Here is a 10,000-nt window from a genome sequence, read left to right on the forward strand (position 1 = left end):
GTGCACTAAATAGGGAATAGGGTGCCAACCCTGGTCTAAAGTAGTGCACTAAATAGGGAATATGGTGACAACCCTGGTCGAAAATAGTGCACTAAATAGGGAATAGGGTGCCAACCCTGGTCGAAAGTAGTGCACTAAATAGGGAATAGGGTGCCAACCCTGGTCTAAAGTAGTGCACTAAATAGGGAATAGGGTGACAACCCTGGTCAAAAGTAGTGCACTAAATAGGGAATAGGGTGCCAACCCTGGTCTAAAGTAGTGCACTAAATAGGGAATAGGGTGTCAACCCTGGTCTAAAGTAGTGCACTAAATAGGGAATAGGGTGCCAACCCTGGTCTAAAGTAGTGCACTAAATAGGGAATAGGGTGACAACCCTGGTCTAAAGTAGTGCACTAAATAGGGAATAGGGTGACAACCCTGGTCTAAAGTAGTGCACTAAATAGGGAATAGGGTGACAACCCTGGTCTAAAGTAGTGCACTAAATAGGGAATAGGGTGTCAACCCTGGTCTAAAGTAGTGCACTAAATAGGGAATAGGGTGCCAACCCTGGTCTAAAGTAGTGCACTAAATAGGGAATAGGGTGCCAACCCTGGTCTAAAGTAGTGCACTAAATAGGGAATAGGGTGACAACCCTGGTCTAAAGTAGTGAACTAAATAGGGAATAGGGTGCCAACCCTGGTCTAAAGTAGTGCACTAAATAGGGAATAGGGTGCCAACCCTGGTCTAAAGTAGTGCACTAAATAGGGAATAGGGTGCCAACCCTGGTCTAAAGTAGTGCACTAAATAGGGAATAGGGTGACAACCCTGGTCTAAAGTAGTGCACTAAATAGGGAATAGGGTGTCAACTCTGGTCTAAAGTAGTGCACTAAATAGGGAATAGGGTGCCAACCCTGGTCTAAAGTAGTGCACTAAATAGGGAATAGGGTGCCAACCCTGGTCTAAAGTAGTGCACTAAATAGGGAATAGGGTGACAACCCTGGTCTAAAGTAGTGAACTAAATAGGGAATAGGGTGCCAACCCTGGTCTAAAGTAGTGCACTAAATAGGGAATAGGGTGCCAACCCTGGTCTAAAGTAGTGCACTAAATAGGGAATAGGGTGCCAACCCTGGTCTAAAGTAGTGCACCACGTAGGGAATAGGGTGCCGTTTGGGATGCAGAGAGCTAGGGGAATAGAGATGAACTACTTCTAAGGGAACTGTATGCCTCAGAACTCTGTGAAGGACTTTGTACTATGAAGTGCACTCAGAAGTGGAGGAGGTAGGAGGTGAACTACATTATGAGGACACTAAGTCTGCCATGAATATCTCCTGGAGACTCAACTGTAGACGGGAACCAGAGGAGAGAGAGGAGAGGAGAGAGACAGAGAGAGGAGAGAGAAAGAGAGGAGAGAGGAGAGTGGGAGAGGAGAGAGGAAGGAGAGCAAGAGAGAGAGGAGAGAGGAGAGAGCAAGAGGAGAGAGAGAGAGAGAGAGAGAGAGAGAGAGAGAGAGAGGGGAGAGAGATAGAGAGAGAGAGAGAGAGAGAGAGAGAGAGAGGGAGAGGGAGAGGGAGTGAGAGAGAGAGAGAGAGAGAGAGACAGATGTTGTCATTCAGAAGACACTGTTTGAGTCGCAAATAACATCCTATCTCTAGCAGATAAACCTCCATCATTATAACTGAAACCATCTAGCAGATAAAACTCCATCATCACAACTGAAACCTTCTAGAAGATAAACCTCCATCACTACAACTGAAACCATCTAGCAGATAAACCTCCATCACACCAACTGAAACCATCTAGCAGATAAACCTCCATCACACCAACTGAAACCATCTAACAGATAAACCTCCATCACTACAACTGAAACCTTCTAGTAGATACACCTCCATCATCACAACTGAAACCTTCTAGCAGATAAACCTCCATCACACCAACTGAAACCATCTAACAGATAAACCTCCATCACTACAACTGAAACCTTCTAGTAGATACACCTCCATCATCACAACTGAAACCTTCTAGCAGATAAACCTCCATCACTACAACTGAAACCATCTAGCAGATAAACCTCCATCACTACAACTGAAACCTTCTAGTAGATAAACCTCCATCATCACAACTGAAACCTTCTAGCAGATAAACCTCCATCACTACAACTGAAACCATCTAACAGATAAACCTCCATCACACCAACTGAAACCTTCTAGTAGATAAACCTCCATCACTACAACTGAAACCATCTAGCAGATAAACCTCCATCACTACAACTGAAACCATCTAGCAGATAAACCTCCATCACTACAACTGAAACCATCTAACAGATAAACCTCCATCACACCAACTGAAACCTTCTAGTAGATAAACCTCCATCACTACAACTGAAACCTTCTAGCAGATACACCTCCATCACTACAACTGAAACCATCTAGCAGATAAACCTCCATCACTACAACTGAAACCTTCTAGCAGATAAACCTCCATCACTACAACTGAAACCATCTAACAGATAAACCTCCATCACTACAACTGAAACCTTCTAGTAGATAAACCTCCATCACTACAACTGAAACCTTCTAGTAGATAAACCTCCATCACTACAACTGGAACCTTCTAGTAGATACACCTCCATCACTACAACTGAAAACCTTGTAGTAGATAAACCTCCATCACTACAACTGAAACCATCTAGTAGATAAACCTCCATCACTACAACTGAAACCTTCTAGTAGATAAACCTCCATCACTACAACTGAAACCTTCTAGTAGATAAACCTCCATCACTACAACTGAAACCTAGTAGATAAACCTCCATCACTACAACTGCAACCTTCTAGTAATGAAGGATCTCTTGCAGGAAGCAGTAGTGCTAGTTGACATGTAAATATTTAGTAATTCACAAGACACTCTTATCTAGTCTCATCCAGAGTGGCTCCTAAATAAGAGTCTTCTGTAAGGACTGACGCTGGAGTAGAGAAGCAGGTACAGGGAGATAACATTTAATTAGGAACAGGAACAGGACAGGACAGGAACAGGACAGGACAGGACAGGAACAGGACAGGACACAAACAGGAACAGGACAGGAACAGGACAGGACAGGAACAGGACAGGAACAGGACAGGAACAGGAACAGGACAGGAACAGGACAGGAACAGGACAGGAACAGGACAGGACAGGAACAGGACAGGAACAGGACAGGAACAGGACAGGACAGGAACAGGACAGGAACAGGACAGGACAGGAACAGGACAGGACAGGACAGGAACAGGACAGGAACAGGACAGGACAGGAACAGGACAGGAACAGGACAGGAACAGGACAGGAACAGGACAGGACAGGAACAGGACAGGACAGGACAGGAACAGGACAGGACAGGACAGGAACAGGACAGGAACAGGACAGGACAGGAACAGGACAGGACAGGACAGGAACAGGACAGGAACAGGACAGGACAGGAACAGGACAGGAACAGGACAGGACAGGACAGGAACAGGACAGGACAGGAACATGACAGGAACAGGACAGGACAGGACAGGAACAGGACAGGACAGGAACAGGACAGGAACAGGACAGGACAGGAACAGGACAGGACAGGACAGGAACAGGACAGGACAGGAACAGGACAGGAACAGGACAGGACAGGACAGGACAGGAACAGGACAGGACAGGTACAGGACAGGAACAGGACAGGACAGGAACAGGACAGGACAGGACAGGAGACAACCTCACATCACGGTTGTTCGATGTTCTTCAGAGAGAGTTGTGAGACAACCTCACATCAACGATCCTTCGATGTTCTTCAGAGATAGTTGTGAGACAACCTCACATCAACGATCCTTCGATGTTCTTCAGAGATAGTTGTGAGACAACCTCACGTTAGCGACTCTTCAAGGTCCTTCAGAGATAGTTGTGAGACAACCTCACGTCAGCAACTCTTCAAGGTCCTTCAGAGGTAGTTGTGAGACAACCTCACGTCAGCGACTCTTCAAGGTCCTTCAGAGGTAGTTGTGAGACAACCTCACGTCAGCGACTCTTCAAGGTCCTTCAGAGGTAGTTGCTGGTAGCAGACGCAGTGCGGAGAAAAGTAAAGTGTGACATTTCCGAAGCTGCGTTGCTGTTGAAGTTGAAGGTGTTTCTAGCAGAAACCTGTTGAATATTCAGGTTTATGGGGTGTTGAGTGTAGTTTTACGTTTTTACTGTGTCGTGAGCATTTAAGACCTCTCCTACTCCAATACCCCCCCCCCCCCCCCCCCGTCCCCCCGTCCCCCCGTCTCTTACTCGGTGGCTAACAGCAGCATCCAACAGGGAATAACGGTTAATTCAGCCCAATAACATGGTAGCCTATCATCTCTCCCCTGGGCCTTATACCATCCATATTCAATTAGCTATCGCTCTGTCCCTCTGCTGAGGACTTTAGACATTACAGCCAACCAGCCATCACAAAGGATTACACTGTGTGTGTGTGTGTGTGTGTGTGTCTGTCCAGCTGTCTCAATCTGGGCCTCTCTCTATCTCTCTCTCTCTCTCTCTTTCTCTCTCTCTCTCGCTTTCTCTCTCTCTCTCTCTCTCTCTCTCTCTCTCTCTCTCTCTCTTTCTCTCTCTCAACACATTTCATATCTAAATTCAATTCAAAGACCTTTATTAGCATGTGAAACATATGTTTATATCTCTCTCACGCTGCCTCTCTCTCTGTAGTGTAGGTAAACATCCTGTCAGGATGTGGTGTAGGTAAACATCCTGTCAGGATGTAGTCTAGGTAAACATTATTTCACTTTACATTAAGGTTAATCTACAACATCTTTATGAAAGGTTTATTAGATGGCTGTTAATATTAAGTTGATCTCTTTCCTGTAAATGATTGATCAACAACTAACGGTTTAATTGAGCCGAGAGTGGAGAGGAGAGAGGAGAGAAGAGAGGAGAAGGAGAGAGGGAGAAAGGAGAGAGAGAGAGAGATGGAGAGAGAGGAGAGAGAGAGTAGAGGAAGAGAGGAGGGAGAGGAGAGGGAGTGAGGAGGGAGAGAGAGATGGAGAGAGAGGAAAGGGAGAGAGGAGAGGAAGAGAGGAGGGAGAGGAGAGGGAGTGAGGGGGAGAGAGAGAGACAGAGAGTGGAGAGAGGAGAGGGAGAGAGAGAGAGAGTGAGAGAGAGAGAGAGAGGGAGAGAGAGAGAGAGAGAGGGTGGAGAGAGAGGAGAGGGAGAGAGGAGGGAGAGAGAGAGAGAGAGAGATAGGAAGAGAGGAGAAGGGGAGAGGGAGAGAGAGAGAGGGGAAGAGAGGAGGAGAGAGAGAGAAAGGAGAGAGAGAGAGAGATGGAGAGAGAGGAGAGGGAGAGAGGAGAGGAAGAGAGGAGAAGGGGAGAGGGAGAGAGAGAGAGAGAGAGAGAGAGAGAGAGAGAGGAGAGGGAGAGAGGAGGGAGAGAGAGAGTGTGAAGTAAAAAGGGTGAGCGGTAGAGGGAGATACATGAAATGAGAATGAGAGGAGAGATGTCAAAGATGAATAGAGTGATTGAACATGAGACGAGTGTTTGAGCGACTGAGAGGGAAAGAAGGATGGAGAGGGAGGGCAGGAGGGATGGAGAGGGAGGGCAGGAGGGATGGAGAGGGAGGGCAGGAGGGAGAGGAGAGGGAGGGCAGGAGGGATGGAGAGGGAGGGCAGGAGGGAGAGGAGAGGGAGGGCAGGAGGCATGGAAAAGGAGGGCAGGAGGGATGGAGAGGGAGGGCAGGAGGGATGGAGAGGGAGGGCAGGAGGGATGGAGAAGGAGGTCAGGAGGGATGGAGAGGGAGGGCAGGAGGGCTGGAGAGGGAGGGCAGGAGGGATGGAGAGGGAGGGCAGGAGGGCTGGAGAGGGAGGGCAGGAGGGGTGGTCGAGTCAGAAGGATGAATTATTGCATTATTAAACTCAGGTCAGGTGATTCCCCTTATGTTGCTTTGTGCCAATCGCTAATGTGAGTGTTTGTGAGTTATTGTCACTCTCAGTCTGCCTGGTAGAAAGCCTCTCAGTCTGCCTGGTAGAAAGCCTCTCAGTCTACCTGGTAGAAAGCCTCTCAGTCTGCCTGGTAGAAAGCCTCTCAGTCTGCCTGGTAGAAAGCCTCTCAGTCTGCCTGGTAGAAAGCCTTCAGTAATACTAGAAAATACTACATTTAACCACAGTAGAAGGAGGGATATTATTTGTTGTGGGGATGAATGAAAGGATGGATGGATGGATGGATGGATGGATGGATGCAGGAATGGATGGATGGATGAAATTATGGATGGATGGATGGATGGATGGATGGATGGATGATTGATGGATGGATGGATGGATGCATGGATGGATGGATGGATGGATGGATGGATGGATGCATGGATGGATGGATGAAATGATGGATGGATGGATGGATGAATGAAAGGATGGATGGATGGATGGATGGATGAAAGGATGGATGGATGGATGGATGAGTAGATGGATGGATGAGTGGATGGATGGATGGATGAGTGGATGGATGGATGGATCAATGGATGAATGAAAGGATGGATGGATGGATGGATGGATGGATGGATGAGTGGATGGATGGATGAGTGGATGGATGGATGGATGAAATGATGGATGGATGGATGGATGAATGAAAGGATGGATGGACGGATGGATGGATGGATGAAAGGATGGATGGATGGATGGATGGATGAGTAGATGGATGGATGAGTGGATGGATGGATGATGGATGGATGGATGGATGAGTGGATGGATGGATGAGTGGATGGATGGATGGATGAATGAAAGGATGGATGGACGGATTGATGGATGGATGAAAGGATGGATGGATGGGATGGATGAGTGGATGGATGGATGAGTGGATGGATGGATGGATCAATGGATGAATGAAAGGATGGATGGATGGATGATGGATGGATGGATGGATGCATGGATGATGGATGGATGGATGGGTGGATGATGGATGGATGGATGGATACATGGATGGATGGATGAAATGATGGATGGATGGATGGATGAATGAAAGGATGGATGGATGGATGGATGGATGAAAGGATGGATGGATGGATGGATGAAAGGATGGATGGACGGATGAGTGGATGGGTGGATGAGTGGATGGATGGATGGATGAAATGATGGATGGATGGATGGATGAATGAAAGGATGGATGGACGGATGGATGGATGGATGAAAGGATGGATGGATGGATGGATGAGTAGATGGATGGATGAGTGGATGGATGGATGAGTGGATGGATGGATGGATCAATGGATGAATGAAAGGATGGATGGATGGATGGATGGATGGATGGATGGATGGATGGATGGATGAGTGGATGGATGGATGAGTGGATGGATGGATGGATGAAATGATGGATGGATGGATGGATGAATGAAAGGATGGATGGACGGATGGATGGATGGATGAAAGGATGGATGGATGGATGGATGAGTAGATGGATGGATGAGTGGATGGATGGATGAGTGGATGGATGGATGGATCAATGGATGAATGAAAGGATGGATGGATGGATGATGGATGGATGGATGGATGCATGGATGGATGAGAGATGGGGAGTGAGGCAGAGAGGGAGGCAGGGAGTAAGGGAGATAGGAAGAGATGGATGAATGGATGATGGATGAATGGATGATGGATGATGAATGGATGGGTCATATCCTGAATTAGTTGATATATTCCATTTGAAGTTTGCAGTTCAGACTAGTTTGTATCGTTATGCAGAACGCGTGTGTGAAAACTCCATCACATTGAGGGTAATAACAGAATATTACAAGGATTTAAAATATTAATTAAATAGATGATTCAGTAGCTCTCAGTTTTCATCCCAAATGACACACTATTCCCACAGGGCTCTGGTCTAAAGTTGGGCACTACGTAGGGAACAGGGTGGGGTTTGAGACGTAGCTTCAGAAAGACGTGTCTGCTCTCTCCTCTCGTAATCACAACTCACAGAAGAGATATGCAAACACAGACCAATGGTCCATTTAAACACTACATTATGGCAATCATACACACACACTCATTGCAAAGACAGAGATAGAGACACACAGACAGACATATAGAGAGACACAGAGAGAGACACAGAGACACAGAGACACAGAGAGACACAGGGAGACACAGAGAGAGACACAGAGAGAGACACACAGAGAGACACAGAGAGACACACAGAGAGACACACAGAGAGACACACAGAGAGAGACACACAGAGACACAGAGAGAGACACACAGAGAGACACACAGAGAGAGACACACAGAGACACAGCGAGAGACACACAGAGAGACAGAGAGAGACACAGAGACACAGAGAGACACAGAGACACACAGAGAGACACACAGAGAGAGACACACAGAGACACAGCGAGAGACACACAGAGAGACAGAGAGAGACACACAGAGAGACAGAGAGAGACACAGAGACACAGCGAGAGACGCACAGAGAGACAGAGAGAGACACAGAGAGACAGAGAGAGACACAGAGAGACAGAGAGACACACAGAGACACAGAGAGACACACAGAGACACAGCGAGAGACACACAGAGAGACAGAGAGAGACACAGAGACACACACACGCCAACAAACACAAACGTCGACACACACACACACACACACACAACCCTTTAAACACTCAGGAACCCCATTATGATCAATGATCCCAGGTATTTCCATGACGTTACACATCATTCCTGATGAAAATACATAGGAGGGGTCCCAAATCACACCCTATTCCTGACAGAGCCCTACGGAGCCTGGTCTAAAGTAGTGCACTTTAAAGGGGACAGGATGCCATTTGGGACACAGTCAGAAAGAAGAAATGAGGAGAAGCAAAAACAGATGATGAAGAACGCATGGAGTAAAGTAATGCATGATGATGAGGGAGGGAGGGAGGGAGGGAGGGAGGGAGGGAGGGAGGAAGGGAGGGAGGGAGGGAAGGAAGGAGGGAAACAGGCAGGCAGGCAGGGAGGGAGGGAGGGAGGGAGGGAGGGAAGGAAGGAGGGAAACAGGCAGGCAGGCAGGGAGGGAGGGAGGGAGGGAGGGAGGGAGGGAGGGAGGGAGGGAGGGAGGGAGGGAGGGAGGGAGGGAGGGAGGGAGGGAGGGAGGGAGGGAGGGAGGAAGGGAACAATTTTTTCTCTTTGGCAACGTGTAGAATTTTAGGACGTTAGCCCATCCCCATTTTTATTTGATTGTATTTTTTTGGGGGGGGTGGCCTTGCTCAGACAGGGGGCCTTGCTCAGACAGGGGGTCTTGCTCAGACAGGGGGCCTTGCTCAGACAGGGGGTCTTGCTCAGACAGGGGGCCTTGCTCAGACAGGTGGCCTTGCTCAGACAGGTGGCCTTGCTCAGACAGGGGGTCTTGCTCAGACAGGGGGTCTTGCTCAGACAGGTGGCCTTGCTCAGACAGGGGGCCTTGCTCAGACAGGGGGCCTTGCTCAGACAGGGGGCCTTGCTCAGACAGGGGGCCTTGCTCAGACAGGGGGTCTTGCTCAGACAGGGGGCCTTGCTCAGACAGGGGGCCTTGCTCAGTCAGGGGGTCTTGCTCAGACAGGGGGCCTTGCTCAGACAGGGGGCCTTGCTCAGACAGGGGGCCTTGCTCAGACAGGTGGCCTTGCTCAGACAGGGGGCCTTGCTCAGACAGGGGGCCTTGCTCAGACAGGGGGTCTTGCTCAGACAGGGGGCCTTGCTCAGACAGGGGGCCTTGCTCAGACAGGGGGCCTTGCTCAGACAGGGGGTCTTGCTCAGACAGGTGGTCTTGCTCAGACAGGGGGTCTTGCTCAGACAGGGGGCCTTGCTCAGACAGGGGGTCTTGCTCAGACAGGGGGTCTTGCTCAGACAGGGGGTCTTGCTCAGACAGGGGGCCTTGCTCAGACAGGGGGTCTTGCTCAGACAGGGGGTCTTGCTCAGACAGGGGGTCTTGCTCAGACAGGTGGTCTTGCTCAGACAGGTGGCCTTGCTCAGACAGGGGGCCTTGCTCAGACAGGGGGTCTTGCTCAGACAGGTGGCCTTGCTCAGACAGGTGGCCTTGCTCAGACAGGTGGTCTT

The sequence above is a fragment of the Oncorhynchus mykiss genome, chromosome 10, assembly GCF_013265735.2.
Source record: "Oncorhynchus mykiss isolate Arlee chromosome 10, USDA_OmykA_1.1, whole genome shotgun sequence".
Classification (NCBI taxonomy): domain Eukaryota; kingdom Metazoa; phylum Chordata; class Actinopteri; order Salmoniformes; family Salmonidae; genus Oncorhynchus; species Oncorhynchus mykiss.